General features: G+C 42.4%; 1 pseudogene; it reads left to right on the forward strand.

Moving 5' to 3' along the window:
* The first annotated feature begins 21,412 nt into the window (after positions 1 to 21,412).
* Positions 21,413 to 21,606, forward strand: LOC139362567 (translation machinery-associated protein 7-like; annotated as a pseudogene).
* The last annotated feature ends 419 nt before the right edge of the window (positions 21,607 to 22,025 follow it).

Consider the following 22,025-nt stretch of genomic DNA (forward strand, 5'->3'; position numbering starts at 1 on the left):
AGGTAATAAAAGGATGAATAAATTCAAAGAGCAAAAGAACAAACAGAATCATTTCCAGTACCCGAAGGATGGAAGGTTTCTGGAGTGGTTGCTGCGGTGCTGGAATTTCCCTCCCAGTTCTGGCATCCGCAAACTGGTTATCTGGAAGCCACGTTCCATTTGCTGAAATTGTAGTGCCTATAGAGTTCGTGCTTGCTGTTCTTGTGGTCCCACTGTCAGAGTCTGAAGAATTGACGGGTCCCAGAGTTATATTTGGGCTGAATGTTGGTGCCACAGAAAGAGAAGTTAGTGAGGAAGTTGGATTTGAAGTTTTGGCCTCTTCTTTAACTGGTTCTGCCATTGATGAGTTAATTCATCTTGTAATTCCTGCAGAAGGTGCAACTACAAACACCAAAAAACAAGGAAATATCACATGAAGAATGTGAGGCTAAAAAGTTGTGAGACACTAAGCAGTAAGCCTTAATAAACTCTCAAACATATGGAGACCAAGCAAAGACCAATCCCCCCAAGCACTCACCCATCCCCTGTGTTTTATCTAATGCTGGGCCCTTCCTACCTCCTCTAAAGGACTACGGATTAAGGGAGAAAGACACAAGATTCTTCACTTAATTCCTCAGAAACCATATATAGAATTGTAAATGTCTACAGTTTATTTTACTTTTCAAGAAAGAACACATAATCTCTTTGATTTATTTAAAACAGTTACATGTATGAAAAACAATGCTGAGCATTCAATACAATTCCAAGATTTCTGAAGACACCTATTTTACCATCACTTTGAATAAAATTTTTATATTCCTTTCGACAAATACCATCTAGGTTTTCAAATTTGGCTTATTAAATGTGAAAGCAAAATTTCATTTCAAATAGCAGCCTTATCAAATGACAATTTACCTGTGGTAGCATTGTGGGCACTGACACGAATCAGATCACTGCCAAGCAGAATACGAATGAACCAGGAATCCACGCTTATCTGGAAAATAGGGAGCCATGTTAAGTGAGGTCCTATATTATCATGACTATGTCTGAGCTGGTCACCAGAAGAGTATTCTGGATTTCCAAGCTATTAAAATGTGTGCCTAAACCAATAACCTTTTGGGAACCTGATATGCATGTTTCCCCAGATACCCAATAACTAACTGAGTCTTTATAAAGATTGACTATCCCTTATCTGAAATGGTTGAGGACCAGAAGTGTTTCAGATTTTTAACCAAATTTTGGATTATACTCACTGGGTTGAGCATCCCTAATCCAAATTTCCTTTTTTCTTTCTTTTTTAAGAGACAGGGTCTTGCACTGTTGCCCAGGATGGAGTACAGTGGTATGATCATGGCTCAGTGCAGCCTCTACCTCCTGGACTCAAGGGATTCTTCTGCCTCAGCCTCCTGAGTAGCTGGGACTACAGGCATGTACCACCACACCTGGCTAATTTAAAGAAAATTTTGTAGAGATGGAATCTCACCATGTTGCCCAGGCTGCTCTCAAACTCTTGGGTTCAATTGATCCTCCTGCCTCAGCCTCCCAAAGTGCTGGGATTACAGGTATGAGCCACTGCACCCGGTCAATCATTTTTTTTTTTTAAGACAGTCTTGCTCTGTCACCAGGCTGGAGTGCAGTGGAACGATCTCGGCTCAGTGCAGCCTGCGCCTCCCAGGTTCAAGCAATTCTCCTGCCTCAGCCTCCCGAGTAGCTGGGACTACAGGTGCGTGCCACCACTCCAGCTAATTTTTGTAGTTTTAGTAGAGACGGGGTTTCACCATATCGTTCAGAATGGTCTCCATCTCTTGACCTTGTGATCTGCCCTCCTTGGCCTCCCAAAGTGCTGGGATTACAGGCGCAAGCTCCCGTGCCTGGCCAAATTATTGTTTTAAACCACATATTTTGGGGGTGATGTTTTTAGGTTTTTAGACTGTGATAGAGAATCAGAACAATGTATAAATAAGGCAGAAAATGTCAAGTATACAATAATTTCTAATTTTATGGAGGCCTTAATTAAGACGTAGAATGAGTTGCCAGAATGTCAGGGCTGGGAGTTAGCTGCTCTGTCTTATTTTACCAAGCACAGCCTGACCCTGGGAGGTGATGGTCAAGTTCTAAAAGGCAAACAGTGGTAGCTCCGGAGACACTGGGCTTCCTGATCCCATTGCAGAGTACTTGTACTGACACACACAGAAGAAAGTGAGCCAATAGCAGCCGTCCACTCACTGAATTTAGCCTATATCTCCTTCAACCCTTCTGACAAGCAGATACCTCCTGCTGTATTAGTCTGTTCTCATGCTGCTAACAAAGACGTACCCGAGACTGGGTAATTTACAAAGGAAAGAAGCTTAATGGACTCACAGTTCCACATGGCTGGGGAGGCTTCACAATCCTGGCAGAAGACAAAGGAAGAGCAAGGGGACATCTTACATGGTGTCAGACAAGAGAGAGCATATGCAAGGGAACTCCCATTTATAAAACTGTCAGATCGCATGACACTTATTCATTACCATAAGAACAGTATGGGGGAAATGGCTCCCATGATTCAATTATCTCCACGTGGCCCCACCCTTGACACCTGGAGATTATTACAATTCAAGGTGAGATTTGAGTGGAGACACAGGCAAACCGTATCACCTACTGTCCATCCCTTCCTCTCCAGTTCCATTCTGCCACTGCCTCAGTTCAGGTTATTGCCATTTCTTGCATGGACTATTGCAGTAGCTTCCTACTCTGTCTGCCTGATTCCAATCTGCATTCCTTCCAACTCAACTTTCAACTTACCAGGCAGCCAGGTTGAAGGCTCTAAAATGGAAATCAGGTCACATTTTTCTCCTAATAACGTTGTCAAAGCCTCCTCTTATAGGAAAGTGTTCAAATCTCCTAAAATAGCACCAAGAGCTTCCTGTGGTCTGGCATCTGCCCTCTTCCCAGCCTCAGTTGCCACTCCAACCATAGCAGGACACTACATCCCAGGCTTCCCTTTCAGAATGCCTTTTCCCACTTCATCTTATTCTATTCTAATGATACCTCAAAACTCCTCTCCATCATCTCCTTCCTGAGGAAACTTGATTTTATATTTGTTTTCAAAACAAATGCCTTGGCTGTACTTGGTGACTCATGCCTGTAATTCCAGCATTTTGGGATGCCGAGGCGGGCAGATCACCTGAGGTCAGGAGTTCGAGGCCAGCCTGGTCAAAATGATGAAACCCCATCCCCAGTAAAAATACAAAAATATGCCAGGCATGGTGGTGGGCACCTGTAATCCCAGCTACTTGGGAGGGTGAGGCAGGAGAAGCGCTTAGACCCGGGAGGTGGAAGTTGCAGTGAACTGAGGTTGAGATTGTGCCACTGCACTCCAGCCTGGGCGACAAGAGTGAACCTCCATCTCAAAAAACAAAGAAACAAAAACTGCCTTTACTTTCTGACATTTTTTTCCTCTTTAAAATAAAGCAAGGAGAGAACATGATTAATTCCATGATTGAATATGTAAAATATTATGCAGTTCATCTGAAGGATGTTTCCTTAAATATAAAGTTATATGATTGAAATGCACTTATGTGAAAAATATCTGCAATTCTAATGTTAAGAACATGATATTCCTTCATCACGAGCAGGAGGCTTTGGTGAAGCTTTTTGCCCTGCTGTTTAGGAACATGCTCACACTTCCACTTCATGTGGTGCAGAGTCACTGTGAGACAGCTTGGTAAGAAAACGCAACACCAATTAGCCCTCCCTCACATTTCAAGGTCTGAGATAAAGTTAATTAGATTTTCTCACAAATCTAAGAGTTCACAACCATGTTTCCCAAAGGCCATTCATAGAACACTGGTTGTAAGAGAAATAAATGTCAATAGTTCCGTGATATAAATTGAGGAAGTATAGAGTTATGCAAAATTAAGTGATTTTTTTTCCCTTGCAGAAAAATCTCAGAGGCTTTACTTGGCTCTTATGCATTGACTATCTCATGCAGAGCACTATGGTATGCAGAGTATCTATACTTACTTGATCACCAGTCCCTTCTATTAGAGACCACCTTGCATCTCTCGTGGTCTGTGGAATGCATTTTCAGAAAAGCATGTTGTCTACTGAGATGGCAGGATTGCTGCAGATACCATGGTTACAACCTCAACCTTCAGGAAAAACAGATTTAGCTTCTATAAATGAGGAGGAAACATACCCTCTTCATTACCTTTTGCTACAAATTCTGTCTTTTCAGAGAGCTACAGTGGCCAAAAGCCTACTGGATGGCTGAATATAATTTACTGTGCACCATGTCTGTCTCTGAGTCAGGATACTGTATTCCAAGGAAGTATGTGGTGGGGAGGTGCTCACAGGGTCTTGCTGCCTTTTGCTGGAACATTTTGCTGGAGAGGTGACAAGAGAAGGATGAATGCCATGTAGGTACTTTGTGTATAGATGTGAGTATATTCAGCAGGCCAGGAGCAGAGGTGTGGGCCAATGGATGGCTGGACATGGCCCATGGTGTATGACAAAACCACATCTGAAATGCCTGACCTAGATACACTAGCAGACCAAAAAAGCCCAGAAAATCCTGAGGTCAAACACTTGGAATAAAAATTTTTTGGCTGGGCGTAGTGACTCACGCCTGTAATCCCACCACTTTGGGAGGCCAAGGTGGATGGATCACAGGGTCAGGAGTTTAAGACCAGCCTAGCCAAGATGGTGAAACCCTGTCTGTACTAAATATACAAAAAATTAGCTGGGCATAGTGGCGGGCACCTGTAATCTCAGCTACTCAGGGGGCTTAGGCATGAGAATCACTTGAACCCGGGATGTGGAGGTTGCAGTGAGCCGAGATCGCGCCATTGCACTACAGCCCCGGTGACACAGGAGTCTTGCTGCCTCAGCCTCCAGAGTAGCTGGGACTACAGGCATGTGCCACCACACCCAGCTAATTTTTGTATTTTTAGTAGACACGAGGTTTCACCATGTTGGCCAGGCTGGTCTTGAACTCCTAGCCTCAGGTGATCTTGCCATCTCAGCCTCCCAAAGTACTGGGATTACAAGCATGAGCCACCGCACCCAGCCATAAAATTAAAAAAAAAAAAAAAAGAAGATAGCATTTCTCCCCTTTAATGTTCCCTCAACCTTACTCTTGACTTTGTCTGTAAAGGGGAAGCTTTTCTTAAAATGATAAAGATGAGGGGGAAAAAAACCCACATACATTCATACTACAGAGTTTGTGTTTGTATTTTCTCTTTTTCCTAAGATTAAAAAAAAATAGAGTGCCTAGGGGAAAATATTTGAACTAAGACTATTTTCACTATTCACTTGACACTGGCATATGCGGTTATAAGGTTCCTGGGAAGTCACCCAGCAAACTTTGGGGACCAATGTCAAAGCAGAGGAACCTGGCTGTTCCATTAAGTGGGGACCATCCCCTACTGAGTTTTTTTATACTTTGACATTTTAAATTCACACAATAAAGCCAAAACAAGCATTGCAGAACAATGTAACATAAACATAGGATGCAAGATTTGCTTTTAATCTTGAGTGCACACGTGTTTCCTTGTCAGTTTATGAGCTTGCCTTGGCCAGAAAAATACCAAATATAAGGATCCTCCTCCTTCAGGGAGGACATTCGTTTTAGGAAACCTTAAATGTTTATTAATGCGAGCACCTTTTTATATTCAGATAATGTTTTGTAGTTGACGAAGTGCTTTCAACATATCATCTCATTTCCTTCCGACCATAATACCATGAGGCTTAAGGAAACCACTAATATACATTAATATATTCATCATAGCATTCTTAGTAGTGTACTAAAAATACAAAAATTAACTGGGCATGGTGGCAGGTGCCTGTAATCCCAGCTATTTGGGAGGCTGAGGCAGGAGAACTGCTGAACCCGGGAGGCGGAGGTTGCAGTGAGCCAAGACTGCACCACTGCACACCAGCCTCGGTGACAGAGTTAGACTCCATCTCTTAAAAAAAAAAAAGGTGTTTCTAGACTCTAGATGTTCATGGTTAAGGGAACAGATTGATAATGTTTACTAAATAGACCCAGACATAAGGGTGTCCTGATATCCCGCTGTCTTGAGAATATAAGCATTCCTAATTTTGCTTTAAAGATAATAATATTGATCCTTGCAAAATATAGTCATTAAGAAAATTAATCCATTACCACAAACCCTTGTAACAGAGCACATATCCCCATAATCTTTAAAAATTTTTTTTATCCTGTATATAAGCAAGTATTTTACCTAGGGTGGATGCGTTCCTCCTGTTAGTTTTGGGAACGCCCTGCTCTGTATATGGAGTAGCCATTCTTTTATTTCTTTATTTCCTTAATAAACTTGCTTTCATTTTACTCTATGAACTCGCCCTGAATTCTTTGTGTGTGAAATCCAAGAACCCTCTCTTGGGGTCTGGATCCAGACCCCTTTCCAGTAACAATTTTGTCTTCTAAACCTGACCCAATTAGAGTTCTGGAACTTGGCCTAGGGCTTAGAGTTAAATAGGATTTCACTATTCACTTAAATTTACATAACATATTAGCACTTTAAAGAGACTTGAACTTCAGTGATTGTATTCGATGACCCCCATAACTCTGTAGAGTAGTGAGAGAGGGATCTGTCATCCCATTTCACATATGAGGATTTATTCCTTTGCTCAACAGATGACCATAGAGCACCTATTAAGAGCCTCGGCTGGGCGCTCTGGCTCATGCCTGTAATCCCAGCACTTTGGGAGGCCGGGGCAGATCACCTGAGGTCAGGAGTTTGAGACCAATCTGGCCAACATGGTGAAACCCTGTCTCTACTAAAAATAAAAAAATTAGCCAGGGGTGAGGGCAGATGCCTGTACTCTTAGCTACTTGGGAGGCTGAGGCAGGAGAATCACTTGAACCCAGGAGGTGGAGGTTGCAGTGAGCTGAGCATGCCACTGCACTCCAGCCTCTGCGATAGAATGAGACTTCTTCTAAAAAAGAAAAAAAAAAAATCCTCACACTGTTTTTGGTGCTATTAATACAGTAAGAAACAAATAAACAAAACTCATTGCCTTTGATGGACTTTAAAAAATGATCCAAGCGTATGCTGTCTGTAAAAGACACATCCTAGATTCAAAGACACAAATAAGCAAGTCAAAGGATGAAAAAGATACACTATATGAACACTAGCCAAAGACGTCTGGAATGGCTACACCAATAGCAGACAAAACAGACTTCAAGGCTGGGATCAGTGGTTCACGCTTGTAATCCCAGCACATTGGGAGCCCGAGGCAGGCGGGTCACCTGAGGTCATCAAGAGTTCAAGACCAGCCTGGCCAACATGGTGAAACCCTGTCTCCACTAAAAATACAAAAAAAAAGTTAGCCAGGTGTGGTGATGTGCACCTGTAACCCCAGCTACTCAGGAGGCTGAGGCAGGAGAATCGCTTGAACCTGGGAGGCAGATGTTGCAGTGAGCTGAGATCATGCCACTGCACTCCAGCCCAGGTAACAAAGCAAGACTCCATTAAAAAAAAAAAAAAAAAAAAAAGACTTTAAGACCAAAGTTGTTACTAGGGCAAATAAGGACATTTTATGATGATAAAAGGATGAATTCATCAAGAAGATATGGCAATTATAAACACTTAGGCATCTAATAACAGAGTTCTTAAATACCTGAAGCAAAAAACAGAAAATATAGGAGAAAAATAGACTCAACAATAAAAGTGGGAGATGTGATTACCTACTTTCAATAATGAATAGAACAACCAGGCAGAAGATCAAAGAAGCAAAGAAATAGAAATTGAAACAGCATTGCAAACCACCTAGAACTGTCTACCCAACAATACCAGAATACACATTATTCTCAAGTACATATGGCACATTCTCAGGAGAGACCATACATGAACACATAAAAGAAGTCTCCATAATTTTTAAAAGATTAAAATCATGCAAAGTATGTTTTCCAACCACATGGAGGTCAAGGCTGCAGTGAGCCCTGATTGCACCGTTGCACTCTGGTCTGGGTGACAGAGCAAGACCGTGTCTCAAAGAGAAAAAAAAAAAGTGAAAAGGAGATAATATAATAGAAAAATATAATTGCAAATTATATATCTGATAAGGGACTTCTATCCAGTATGTATAAAGAATTCTTATAACTTCACCATGAAAGACAAATAATCAATTTAAAACATAGGTAGAGGATTTGAATAGAGATTTCTCCAAAGAAGATAAACAAATGGCTAATAAGCACATGAGAAGATACTCAGCTAGTCTGGCCCACATAGTGAAACCCCATCTCTATTAAAAATACAAAAAAAGGCTGGGCGCAGTCGCTCTCGCCAGTAATCCCAGCACTTTGGGAGATTGAGGCGGGCAGATCACCTGAGGTCGGGAGTTTGAGACCATCCTGACAAACATGGAGAAACCCCGCCTCTACTAAAAATACAAAATTAGTCAGGCGTAGTGGCACATGCCTGTAATTCCAGCTACTCAGGAGACTAAGGCAGGAGAATTGCTTGAACCCGGGAGGCAGAGGTTGCAGTGAGCCAAGATTGCACCATTACACTCCAGCCTGGGCTACAAGAGCAAAACTCTGTCTCAAAAAAACAAAAAACAAAAAACATAAAAATATAAAAAAATTAGCCGGGTGTGGTTACGACACCTATAATCCCAGCTACTCCGGAGGCTGAGGCAGGAGAATTGCTTGAATGCAGGAGACAGAGGTTCGAAACCAGCCTGGCCAATGTAGTGAAACCCCATCTCTACTAAAAATATGAAAATTAGCTGGATGTGGTGGCAGGTGCCTGTAATCCCAGCTACTTGGGAAGCTGAGGCAGAAGAATCTCTTGAACCTGGAAGGCACAGGTTGTAGTGAGCCGAGATCATGCCATCGCATTCCAGCCTGGGCAATAACAGAGAAACTCCGTCTAAAAAAAAAAGTTTAAAAAAAAGCTTGACAGCCCTTCAAACACTGCCAGATTCCATGATGGCCCTGGATCCTGCATTGAAGATACCATATGGGCAGATCACAAGCTATCAGAAACAACATACAATGTACAAGAAGGAAACCTCTGTTGCTGTAAGCCAGTGAGATTTCGGGGTTGTTGCTGCAACATAACCTGGTGAAAGTTGACCAACAGCTCAGGGAAAGATGCTCAATCCATTTCAAGGCATAGAGAAGTTCCTGAATCGTAGTAAGGGTTCAACAGTGTTTATCACTGCAAATACACTTTTTTGACTTTCAACATATTAGGTTAGTGCAAAAGTAATTTCAACGTATTAGGTTGGTGCGTTAAAGGCAATGGCAAAAACCGCAATTACTTTTGCTCCAACCTAATAACTTCTCAATTTGTACTTGCTCATTTTAAATAAAAAGGCTTTTCCTTGGATCCTTGAAAGCATTCTGACCTAGAACATCATCAGGCTAAGGATCGGAAAGCCCTAGCTCTGCCCCGTGACTCCGGTCACAAGGCTTGCTTTTTCTGGGGCTCTCTTTCCTCGTAGACAATTACCAAGGTTCCTTCCAGCTCAAAGAAGCTTCTGAGTCTATAGACAAACAACTACTAGAATCTTCCATGTCAGTCACCAAATGTTAGCACCATCAGTCACGATGGTGGGTGATTTTGGTACCTCAGCTTCTTCATCCTTTTTTCCCTCTACAGGATTTATGTCAAGCTTTACCCACTGTGCATTTTGAAGGCAATGGCATTTTTAAAAATAAGTTCCTACAGCAAAGCACAGTGTTTTTATTTTTGTTTTTCTAAAATTATATTGGGTCACAAAACTGTTAGAGGAAAAAAAAAGTGGTTTTCTAGAGAAGGGAGAATGATGCTTTTTGGGGGTTATAAAAATCTTTGGCAGCTAGGCACGGTGGCTTTGGGAGGCCGAGGTGGGCGGATCACCTGGGGTCGGCAGTTTGAGACCAGCCTGGCCAACATGGAGAAATCCTGTCTCTACTAAAAATACAAAATTAGCTGGGCATGGTGGCACATGCCTATAATCCCAGCTACTGGGGAGGCTGAGCAGCAGAATCACTTGAACCTGGGAGGCGGAGGTTGTGGCGAGCCGAGATCACACCATTGCATTCCAGCCTGGGCAACAAGAGTGAAATTTCATCTAAAAATATATATATATATATTTGGCTAACCAAGTATATCTTTAACTTATAGGACTAAATAAAAAACCAGGACACCATTGAAGTAGAAACCTGAAATGCTGTGGTAGGCAGAGCTCTGGACTGAGAACTAAAGTCTTGGATTCCAGCTCAGTTTTTGTCATTAGTCAGCCAGGTGACCTTGGGCAATCACTTGATTTCTCTAGGTTTTGATTTCCCTGTGTGGGAACAATAAAGGATCTCCAAAGTCCAGTCAATCAAACATTCAAATTAGACAGTGGTGATGATAACATGACTCTGTTATGATACTCAAAGCTATGGAATTGTGTACTGTTAGAGGGTAAATACTATGTTATGTAAATTATATCTCAATAAAGTTGTTCCATCATGTCAAAGAGTTTACAGTCATGTGAGCATGGAAGAAACTATGCTGAATAAGTCAGTAAGGCCAGGTGTAGTGGCTCATGCCTGTAATCCCAGCACTCTGGGAGGCCGAGGTGGGCGAATCACAAGGTCAGGAGTTCGAGACCAGCCTGACCAACATGGTGAAACCCCGTCTCTACTAATAATACAAGTATTAGCCAGACGTGGTGGTGCGCTCCTGTAATCTCAGCTACTCGGGAGGCTGAGGCAGGAGACTTGCTTGAACCCAGTTGGCAGAGCTTGCATTGAGCTGAGATCGTGCCATTGCACTCCAGCCTGTGTGACAGAGTGAGACTCTGTCTCAAAAGAACAACAACCAAAAAAAAGGTCAGTAAATCACTGAGCATATTAGGTGGCAATAAGTGCTTTCAAGGGAAAAGTGGAGCAAGGAATTGGGACATGGAATGACAGCTAGGTGGGAGGTAGTTATTTAAAAGATGATGATCAGGGAAGTCCTCACTGAAGTTACATTTGGGTAAAGACTGGAAGGAGATGAGGGAGTGAGTGGGTAATATGCAGGGAACAGCATTCCAAGCAGAGGGAACAGCAAGTGAAAAGATGGAGGGAGGAGAACCTGGAGTCCTTATGAGGAACAAGAATGTGTGGCTGCATAGAGTGAAATACAAGAAAGGAATAGAAGATAAGATTGGAGGATGGCGTGGGATAGAGGGAAGAGTGGGAGGACCATGTGGGAAGTTGCAGGAACTAACTTCAGCTTTATTCTCAGCGGGAAGCAGCAGTGGGTTTTGACCTGAGAGCCGATTGATCAGAGGTTTTTATTTATTTATTTATTTTAGAGTTGGGGTCTTTCTCTGTCACCCAGGATGGAGTGCAGTGGTGCAATTATAGCTCATTGCAGCCTCCAACTTCTGGACTCCAGTTATCCTCCTGGTTCAGTCTCCCTAGTAGCTGGGAATATAGGTGTGCACCATGACACCCAGATAATTTTATTTTCATTTTTAGTTTCATAGAGATGGGGTCTCACCATGTTGCCCAGACTGGTCTTGAATTTCTGGCCTCAAGTGATCCTCCTGTCTTAGCCTTCCAAAGTGCTAGGATTACAGGTGTGAGACACCACACCTGATCCTGACGTATGTTTTATGGGATCTGTCTGTCTGCAGAAGATAATGGACTGAAGAGGGGCAAAAGTAGAATAGGGAGAGCAAATAGGAGACTGTTGCAGTTGCCCCAGCTCAAAAAGATGAAGTGATTTACCCAAAATGTCCAGAAGGAGCGTGGGACAGCTGGCCTCTACAATGGGCCCCGTGAACCACATCTCCTGATAGTCACACCCTGTGGAGTCTCCTCCCATAGTGAATTGATGCTGGTCTCTGACTTGCTTTAAACAGTAGAAGGCAGAGGAAGTCATGTTCTGTGATATCTGATCGCAGGCAGCTACCATTTCTGCAATTTTGGGAGTGCTCTGAACCACCATGTTAAAGTCCAGCTATCCTGAGAGAGGGACCATGAGGGAGAGGCCCCATGGATAGAAGAAGTTATCCTAATGGATCTTCCAGGTGACTTCAGGCCCAATGACTGACCAATGGCTGCAATCACCCAAAAGCCAGACCCACAGAACTGCCAGGATAACACACATAATTGAAAGGTAACAAGTGGTTGTTATTGCTTTAAGCCTCTAAAGTTTTTCGTTTGCAGCAATAAGCAATCAAAACAGGAAGCTAACTGTATAACATCAAATAATTGACTTTATTAATATTACTAATAAATTGGCCTAGCAGGTGTCACATACAAGCACTCAGAAGGCTTTTATTTTTACAGTGCTTTTAATGGGTAATTTTCCCAGATTTGTGATTCCAGAACGACTATAAACATTATTTGCCCTTTATCCATTGTTTAAAAAACTGGTTCTACCCACGTGATTTATGGGCCAACTTCCTTTTTCATCTTGTATACCATATTTTCTGCCTTATGCTTGGTGTTCATTAAACAGATGCCCTGTTCAATATAAAGGGTAAAATGAACTAGGCTTAAAAGCCATTTTAAAGGGGCTCATTATGTTGTGGTGTGTTGTTTTGAATCCATGGGCACTTGGGCACTGAGTTCGTAATGTGGGAAAACAAACCAGGGACTGCTGGGGAAAAAAAAATGGTACATTGAACACATATATGTAATTTTGCTCTATTTTGAAACTCCTTAATCCATAATTTATAGTCTGAATTGTATTAATCCCATAATCCATATGTTGAAGACTTAATCCCCAGTACCTCAGAATGTAACCGTATTTGGAAGTGCTTTTAAAGAGTTAAAGTGGGCAGGGTATGGTGGCTCACACCTGTAATCCCAGTACTTTGGGAGGCCGAGGTGGGCAGGTCACTCTAGGCCAGGAGTTCGAGACCATCCTGACCAATATGGTAAAACCTTGTCTCTACTAAAAATACAAAAATGAGCTGGGTGTGGTTGCACGTGCCTGTAATCCCAGCTCCTCAGGAGGCTGAGGCATGAGAGTCGTTTGAACAAGCTAGGTGGAGGTTGCAGTGAGCCAAGATCATGCCCCTACACTATAGCCTATAATGTATAGCAAAGAGAGACCCTATGTCAGAAAAATAAAAGTTTTAAAAATCAATAAAAAAAGAGTTAAAATGATTAAGATGAGGCTCTTAGGATGGGCCTTAATACAATCTGACTGGTGTCCTTGTAAGAAGAGGAAATTTGGGCTCACAAAGGGATACTGGGGATGTGTGAGAACAGACGAAAGACCATGTGAAGACACAGAATGAACATGGCCATCTGCAAAGCCAAGAAGAGGGGCCCTAGAATCAAATCAATCCTGCCAGTACCTTAACATTGAGCTTTCAGCCTCCAGAACGGTGAGATAATTAATTGTTTAAGCCACCCAGTTCATGGTGTTTTGTTAGGGCAGCAGCCATGGCATATTAAAACACAGAAAAGGAATTTTTATTTATTTATTTTTTTGAAATGGAGTCTCGTTCTGTCGCCCAAGCTGGAGTGCAGTGGCACAATCTTGGCTTACTGCAACTTCCGCCTCCCAGTTCAAGCGATTCTCTTGCCTCAGCCTTCTGAGTAGCTGGGACTCCAGGCGCATGCCACCATGCCTGGCTAATTTTTTGTATTTTTTATTAAACACGGGGTTTCACCGTGTTAGCCAGGATGGTCTCGATCTCCTGACCCTGTGATCTGCCTGCCTTGGCCTCCCAAAGTGCTGGGATTACAGGCATGAGCCACCTCGCCCAACTGAAAATAAATTTTTTAAAAGGCCCTGTTTTGGTTTTCTCTTGCAGTGCAACAAACTACCCAAAACTTACTAACTTAGTTTTATTTTGCTAATGATTTGTGATCAGGAAATCAAGAATAACTCAGCTGAACAGCTTGATATTTTTTCCATATTGCATCAGCTGGAGTTGCCTAAGTCGACATAGAGATTTTATTTCTATGGGAGCTCCCTCACATGGCCGGGTCTTCTGGGAGTTCAGCCTTGGCCTGTTGGTAAAGGCTCTTTGTCTACTTCCACATGGGCCTCCTCATGGCTGCTTGGTCTTCATCACAGTATTGTCAGGGAGGGAAAGAGTAGAGTTTAGTCAATATACATCATAGTATCTTCAAAATCCTAGCAGTTAGGGAGGCAAAAAATTAAAGACAAACGAATAAATGACAGATCGCAGTTATATGCTTTAAAGGAAACAAACAAGCAAAAATTGCCTCCAAGTACTCCTGGAACTGAAAGTGCAATACTGAAATAAAAAAAAAAAAGGTTTGTAAGCTGTTTAAGGAACACCCCATCCCCAGTCCAGCCACTGAAAGTCTATCTCAACACTTTGCCCTCTAAACAGCAAAGGGGGATATTGAGCCTCTGAAGATCCAAGCTGCAGTCTCTGTAATGGGATGCATCAGCTGTAGGCAGGAATGATTTCCTCTAATAGCTACATTACTATTTAGGTGACCACATATATCAATTGAATGATGAAACACCACCACCCCACCTTCTTTTCCCTGTATCCCCTATTTCTTTTTGTAGAGAGGTGGCAACTAGGTCTTCATCACCTCTAGGATTAAGTTCTACAGAGTCTTGTCTGGGAGGCTGACCAGTCATGGTCAGCTGAAGGCTAAGTCATGAGAATAGTGACTCAAGATACGCATTTCACTGGCAGGGATGCATAAAGTGAGTAGGTTCCTCTTAGGCTCAGAGGGTCCCACATCAGGTTTTGTTTTTTTTTTTTTTGGACACAGAGTTTTGCTGTCGTTGCCCAGGCTGGAGTGTAGGGGTGTGATGTCAGTTCACTGCAACCTCTGCCTACTGGGTTCAATCAATTCTCCTGTCTCAGCCTCCTGAGTAGCTGGGATTACAGGCATGCGCCACCACACCCGGTACATTTTTTGTATTTTTAGTAGAGACAAGGTTTCGCCATGTTGGGCAGGCTGGTCTCGAACTCCTGACCTCAGGTGATCCACCGCCTTGGCCTCCCAAAGTGCTGGGATTACAGGCGTGAGCCACCACGCCAGGCCAACACACTGGCTTTTTTATTCCCTTCACTTCAAATATGCAGAGCACTAAAGATATTCAAACACTTGAGGAAAATGTCTAATATGAAAGATATTTTTTATTTTTTTATTTTATTTTATTTATTTATTTATTTTTGAGACAGAGTCTCACTCTGTTGCCCAGGCTGGAGTCCAGTGGTGAGATCTCAGCTCACTGCAAGCTCCACCTCTCGGGTTCATGCCATTCTCCTGCCTCAGCCTCCTGAGTAGCTGGGACTACAGGTGCCCACCACCACTCAGCTAATTGGTTTTGTTTTGTTTTGTATTTTTAGTAGAGATGGGGTTTCACCGTGTTAGCCAGGATGGTCTCGATCTCCTGACCTCGTGATCCACCTACCTCAGCCTCCCAAAGTGCTGGGATTACAGGCGTGAGCCACCGCACCCGGCCATGAAGGATATAATAAACACATGCATAGAAAAATAGAAATTGGAGGAAACAGGAGCTATGTAGGAAGAAGAAAACTTAAACAAATCAATAACAATGACAACAAAATCAACTATCATTTCAACTGGCTAAAACTAAAACAATTTAAGCAACAAAATAAAAAACATTTATACCTTGATTTATAAATCAAGGCATTTATACCTTGATGTACAATCCAAGGTGTAAAATAAATAACTATGTGTCCGTAATGATAAAATAAGTGATTGTGGCCAGGCGCAGTGGCCCACGCCTATAATCCCAGCACTTTGGGAGGCTGAGGCAGGCGGATCACCTGAGGTCAGGAGTTCAAGACCAGCCTGAGCAACAAGGTGAAACCCTGTCTCTACTAAAAATACAGAAGTTAGCCAGGTGTGGTGGCGCATGCCTGTAATCCCAGCTACTCAGGAGGCTGAGGCAGGATAATCACTTGAACCCAGGAGGCAGAGGTTGTAGTGAGCCGAGATCGCACCATTGCACTCCAGCCTGGGTGACAAGAGCGAAACTCTGTCTCAAAAAAAAAAAAAAAAAAAAAAAAAAAGTTGGTTTTTGTTAAAAACTAAAAGACAGACACACACATTAGCCGAAGCCTACCCAGGGTCAGGATAATCGATACCACTGTCTTCCACTTCCACATCTTGTCCCACTGAAAGTTCTTCAGGGACAATAACATGCTAGGAGCTGTCATCTCCCACGATAACAATGCCTTCTTCTGGAATACCTCCTGAAGGAGCTGCCTGAGGCTCTTAAGGAGGTGTCACTATTTTCAAAAATATGTCCAGTGCGGTTTGCTTATTTGTTTGTTTGCTTATCATAGATTTTCTTATAAAGAGATAATGCACCATGGATATTTCTCTTCATTAATGAAAACCTTTTGGTGTTGGGGTCTGCTACAATTTGGTTTGTTTGAGCCCTCCAAATGTCATTTTGATCTTCAGGCCAGCCACGGTGGCTCACGCCTGTAATCCCAGCACTTTGGGAGGCCGAGGCGGGTGGATCACCTGAGGTCGGGAGTTTGAGACCAGCCTGACCAACATGGAGAAATCCCGCCTCTACTAAAAATACAAAATTAGCCAGGTGTGGTAGTGCGTGCCTGTAATCCCAGCTACTCGGGAGGCTGAGGCAGAAGAATCATTTGAACCCGGGACACAGAGGTTGTGGTGAGCCAAGATCACACCATTACACCCCAGCCTGGCCAACAATAGTGAAACTCCATCTCAAGAACAAAAGAAAAAAAAAAAGGCAGGGTGCAGTGGCTCACGCCTGTAATTCCCACACTTCGGGAGGCTGAGGCGGGCGGATCACGAGGTCAGGAGTTTGAGACCAGCCTGGCTAATATGGCGAAACTCTGTCTCTACTAAAAATACAAAAATTAGCCAGGTGTGGTGGCATACACCTGTAGTCCCAGCTACTCAGGAGGCTGAGGCAGAAGAATCGCTTGAACCCGGGAGGTGGAGGTTGCAGTGAGCTGAGATTGTGCGAGTGCACTCCAGCCTGGGTGACAGAGCAAGACTCCATCTCAAAAAAAAAAAAAAAAAAAAAAAGTAGTGGTAGGGTGGATGGGGACTGTGGGGCCTATAACTTACTAGGAGAGAGGACAGGATGCTTTCTTATGGCTATACTTATAATCTTTTTGAAACACATTTTAAAAGGAGAACCACATCATAAATGAATCACATTTATTCATGATCTTGATTTGCATGACATAGTGATACTCAAATTTAGTATCATTGCCTAGCACATATTAGATGTTCAACAAGCACCCCTCTCTGAAAAACAGTGTTATTAACATTCACACAATGTTTTTTGAGCACACACTAAATGCTGGAGCCACTATGGTAAATAAGACCAACGTGGGCCAGGAACCATGGTACATGCCTATGCTCCTAGCACTTAGGGAGACCCAGGCGGGCAGATGGCTTGAGCTCAGGAGTTTTATACCACCCTGGCCAACATGACGAAATCCTGTCTCTACAAAAATTAGCCGGGCATGATGGCTTGTGCCTATAATCCCAGCTACTTGGGAGGCTGAGGTGGGAGGATTCTTGAGTCGAGGAGGTTGAGGCTGCAGTGAGCAGGGATTGAGACCCTGTCTCCAACAACAACAACAACAACAAAAATCAATGTGAGACCTCAAGGAGATTAAATGCTGCTGAGAGAAATAGGCAAAAAATTAAAGACAAACGAAGAAATGACAGATTGCAGTTACGTGCTTTAAAGGAAACAAACAAGCAAAAATTGCTGAGGTGATGAAGGAAAACATCTAGGGTAAGTTTCCTAATATGAGAACTATTCCCTTCATTTATAAATTTTTTTTTATCGAATCTATCTATTTATTTGAGACAGTCTCACTCTGTCGCTCAGGCTGGAGTACAGTGGCGCAGTCTTGGCTCACTGAAACCTCCACCACCTAGGTTCAAATGATTCTCCTGCCTCAGCCTACTGAGTAATTGGGATTACGCGCATGTGCCACCACGCCCAGCTAATTTTTTTTTTTTGTATTTTTAGTAGAGAGAAGTTTTTGCCATGCTGGCCAGGCTGTTCTCAAGCTCCTGGCCTCAAGTGATCCGCCCACATCAACCTCCCAAACTGTTGGGATTACAGGCATTTACCACCATGCCCAGCCTATAAATTATTTTTATATATACTAGACTAGTGCTGGTTTAAAAGGACTAAATTATACTCTGGTTATGTTTGTTTGTTGTTTGTTTGTTTGTTTGTTTGTTTGTTGAACTTAGGTCTTGCTGTGCTGCCTAGGCTGGTTTTCAATTCCTGGGCTCAAACTATTGTCCTTTCTCATTTTTCTGAGTAGCTGGGATTACAGCCACCCTCGCCTGTCAAAATTACTAAATTAAATACAATTGTGTTATCTCGTTTATTTTAAAATTCCATTAAGCTATAAATAGGTCAGGTGTAGTGGCTCATGTCTGTATTCCCAGCACTTTGAGAGGCAGAGACAAGAGGATCACTTGAGGTCAGGAGTTCAAGACCAGCCTGGCCAAATGGGGCCAACCCCGTCTCTACTAAAAATACAAATAGTAGCCAGGTGTGGTGGCAGGTGCTGTAATTGCAGCTACTTGGGAGGAGGCTGAGGCAGGAGAATCGCTTGAACCTGGGAGGCAGAGGTGGCAGTGAGCTGAGATTGTGCCACTGCTCTCCAGCCTTGGCGATACAGGGAGACTCCCTTTCAAACAAACAAACAAACAAACAAACAAAAAACGCTATAAATGAAAGATGACATCGTTGCTAAAATTTTCTTCTGCTTATTTATCTATAATTTTGTTTCAGTTAGTAAAATAAATCATTGGTAAAGTAATTTCTTTAAAGTTTTTCAATAGGTGGTTATAATGCAACATTCTATTACTTGTAGCAACATGTTGCAAATTTAAGTACTAGATCAAATACTAAGTTTGGCCATCCTTCAGGGAAAAAAAAAAAAAAAAAAGCCATGCGATTTTGATAGTTACTTATAGTCCCAGGCAACGAATCCCAGACTTCTGGATTTAATGGGCCAGTGAGGAAAAAATTCAGAGTGGGTGTTGAAAGTATTCACAAAGGGATACCAGCTTTACCTTTTTAAAATGGGAAGAAGATAATATGAGAACACGGGAAGGTCATATAAATTTAATAATTTAGTTTTATAACAGCACATGGTCTTTATTGAACTCATTTTGCCATAAACTGGCAAAAACTGTTAAGGACGTGTGCCCATCCATCAGTGTTTATTCACACAATCAAAGACACACGTGGGCTTCTGGTTTGTATACCCAGAAACTGTAATACAGCATTTTGCCTGGAGATGATCAGACTGGATTTCAGGGCTGAGTTCTCACTAAGCCAGCTCATATGCAGGCATTCGTTTATCACTGGAGCATGTATATTTACAGTTATTCAAGATTCATATCCATTCTGTGATTTCTAGGAATGACCCCAAACAGAGAATCAAAGTGAATAAAAGCCAAATGGAGTTGGATGGGTTTAAGGAAAATTTCATCCAGGCTATTAAAAAAAAAAAGTCTTGAATTCTTCCTAGTCCACAAAAGAACATATGCCTTGTATCTTGAATACTTTGGCTCATCTGGTACGGTGTTTGTATTTTGATAGTGTCGGATTCATACTGTTTCTGAGTTGTACTTTCCTTACTGTATAGCTCCCCATTTACTGACTAGAATATATTCTCATGAGCCAGACAAAAGGAGACAACTAATAACTTTATTTAATTTTTGTTTGAACCTTAATTCTTTTTTTTTTTTTTTTTTTTTGAGACAGGTTTCACTTTGTCCCCCAGGCTGGTATGCAGTGGTGCAATCTCGGCTCATTGCAACCTTTGCTTCCTGGGTTCAAGTGATTCCGTAGCCTCAGCCTCACAAGTAGCTGGGATCACAAGCACATGCTACCACGCCCAGCTAATTTTTGTATTTTTTGTAGAGATGGGGTTTCGCTCGCCATGTTTTAAAATTCCATTAAGGCTGGTCTAGAACCCCTGAGCTCGAAGCAATCCATTCTTCTCATCCTCCCAAAGTACAGGCATAAGCCACTGCATCTGGGCTTTTTAATTCATTTTTAAGTGATAATGATTTTAACAATGGAATGTCTTTCAATGTCCAAAAAGTATATGTGCGCATATATATATAAATAATATTTTCAAAGATTTGATGGTAAGATTTATCAGCCAAAATGGCCTATGGAAGAGAATGTGGGAAACAGAGGTAACAGAGTCCTTTTTATTTATTTATTTATTTATTTATTTATTTATTTATTTATTTGAGACAGAGTCTTCCTTTGTCACCCAGGTAGGAGTGCAGTGGTGCGATCTCAGCTCACTGTGACCTCTGCCTCCTGGGTTCAAGTGATTCTCCTGCCTCAGCCTCCCAAGCAGCTGGGCCTACAGGTGCATGTCACCACACCCAGAGAAAACAGGGAATTCTTTAGTAAACAGTATTAAACAGTATTGGATGAACTCTGTGGCTATTCAGGAAAACAGGAAAAAAGAGAACTAGCTTGCTGTCTCACTTCTTTGTTTTTTGTTTTTAATTTATTTATTTTATTTTTATTTTTTTGAGATGGAGTCTCTCTCTGTCACCCAGGCTGGAGTGCAATGGCGTGACCTTGGCTCACTGCAACCTCTGCCTCCCGGGTTCCAGTGATTCTCCTGGAAAAATTTTGTAGTTTTAGTAGAGACAGGGTTTCACCATGTTGGCCAGGCTGGTTACCAACTCTTGACCTCAGGTGATCCGCCTACCTCAGTCTCCCAAAGTGTTGGGATTACAGGCATGAGCCACCATGCCTGACCATATTATTTTTTAATTTTAAAAAAATTGTTTTTTAATATAAAGGTGGAGTCTCAAAATGTTGCCCAGGGTGGTTTCCACCTCCTGGGTTCAGGTGATCCTCCTGCCTTGGCCTCCAAAAGTGTTGGGATTACAGGCTTGAGCAACCGTTCCTGGCCTGTAGTTTCATTTATTTGTTTGTTTATTTTTTTGTGTGACAGGGTCTCATTCTGTCACCCAGGCTGGAGTGTAGCTGCTGCTCACTGCAGCCAAAACCTACTGGGCTCATGTGATCCTCCCACCTCAATCTCCTGAGTACCTGGGATGATAAGTGTGTGCCACCAAGCCTGACTGATTTTTAAAATTTTTTGCAGAGACCAGGTTTCACTGTGTTGCCCAGGGTGATCTTGAGCTTCTGGGCCTAAGCAATCCTCCTGCCTTAGCCTCCTCAAGTGTTGGCCCACAGTTTTAAATAGTAACTCCTTTTCTGTCCTTCTGAAGTTTTTATCATCTATATGTAAAATTTAGTGATGTCACATGAATTTGCTTATAGATTATTTTCATAATTCTAGGAAACCAGATATTAAACAATAAACTTATTCTATGAGCTTAGTTATTATATATATATATATATATATATATATATATATATATATATATATGTGACAAAACCCCATCTGTATATATTTATAAAACATAAAGGCCATGGGTGGGGAAGGGACGGCAGGCACTATGTCCGGCAGCAAAGGTGGCAAGAAGAAGGCCCTGAAACAGCCTAAGAAGCAGGCCAAGGAGATGGATGAGGAAGATAAGGCTTTCAAGCAGAAACAAAAAGAGGAGCAGAAGAAACTCAAGGAGCTAAATGCGAAGGCAGTGGGGAAGGGCCCCTGGCCACAGGTGGAATTAAGAAATCTGCCAAAAAGTGAGCTGCTCCTTGTGCCTGAGGAAATGGTGACCCTTTATTTCATCCATATTGAAACACCTGTATTCCCTGCCGTAACATCTTTTACCACCTATAGCTGGAATTCAGTGTTGTCTTGGAGCTGTTGTACATTTAAGAATAAACTTTTGTAAAATGAATGAATGAATGAATGAATGAATGCCAGGCGCGGTGGCTCATGCCTGTAATCTCAGTACTTTGGGGCGCTGAGGCAGTGGATCACTTGAGGTCAGGAGTTCAACCAGCCTGGCCAACAAGGCGAAACCCCATCTGTACTCAAAAAAAAAAAAAAAAAAAAAGATACAAAACTTAGCTGGGCGTGGTGGTGGTCACCTGTAGTCCCAGCTACTCAGGAGGCTGAGGTGGGAGAATTGCTTGAACCCAGGGGGCAGAGGTTGCAGTGAG

This window comes from Macaca nemestrina, chromosome 4, assembly GCF_043159975.1.
Source record: "Macaca nemestrina isolate mMacNem1 chromosome 4, mMacNem.hap1, whole genome shotgun sequence".
NCBI lineage: Eukaryota > Metazoa > Chordata > Mammalia > Primates > Cercopithecidae > Macaca > Macaca nemestrina.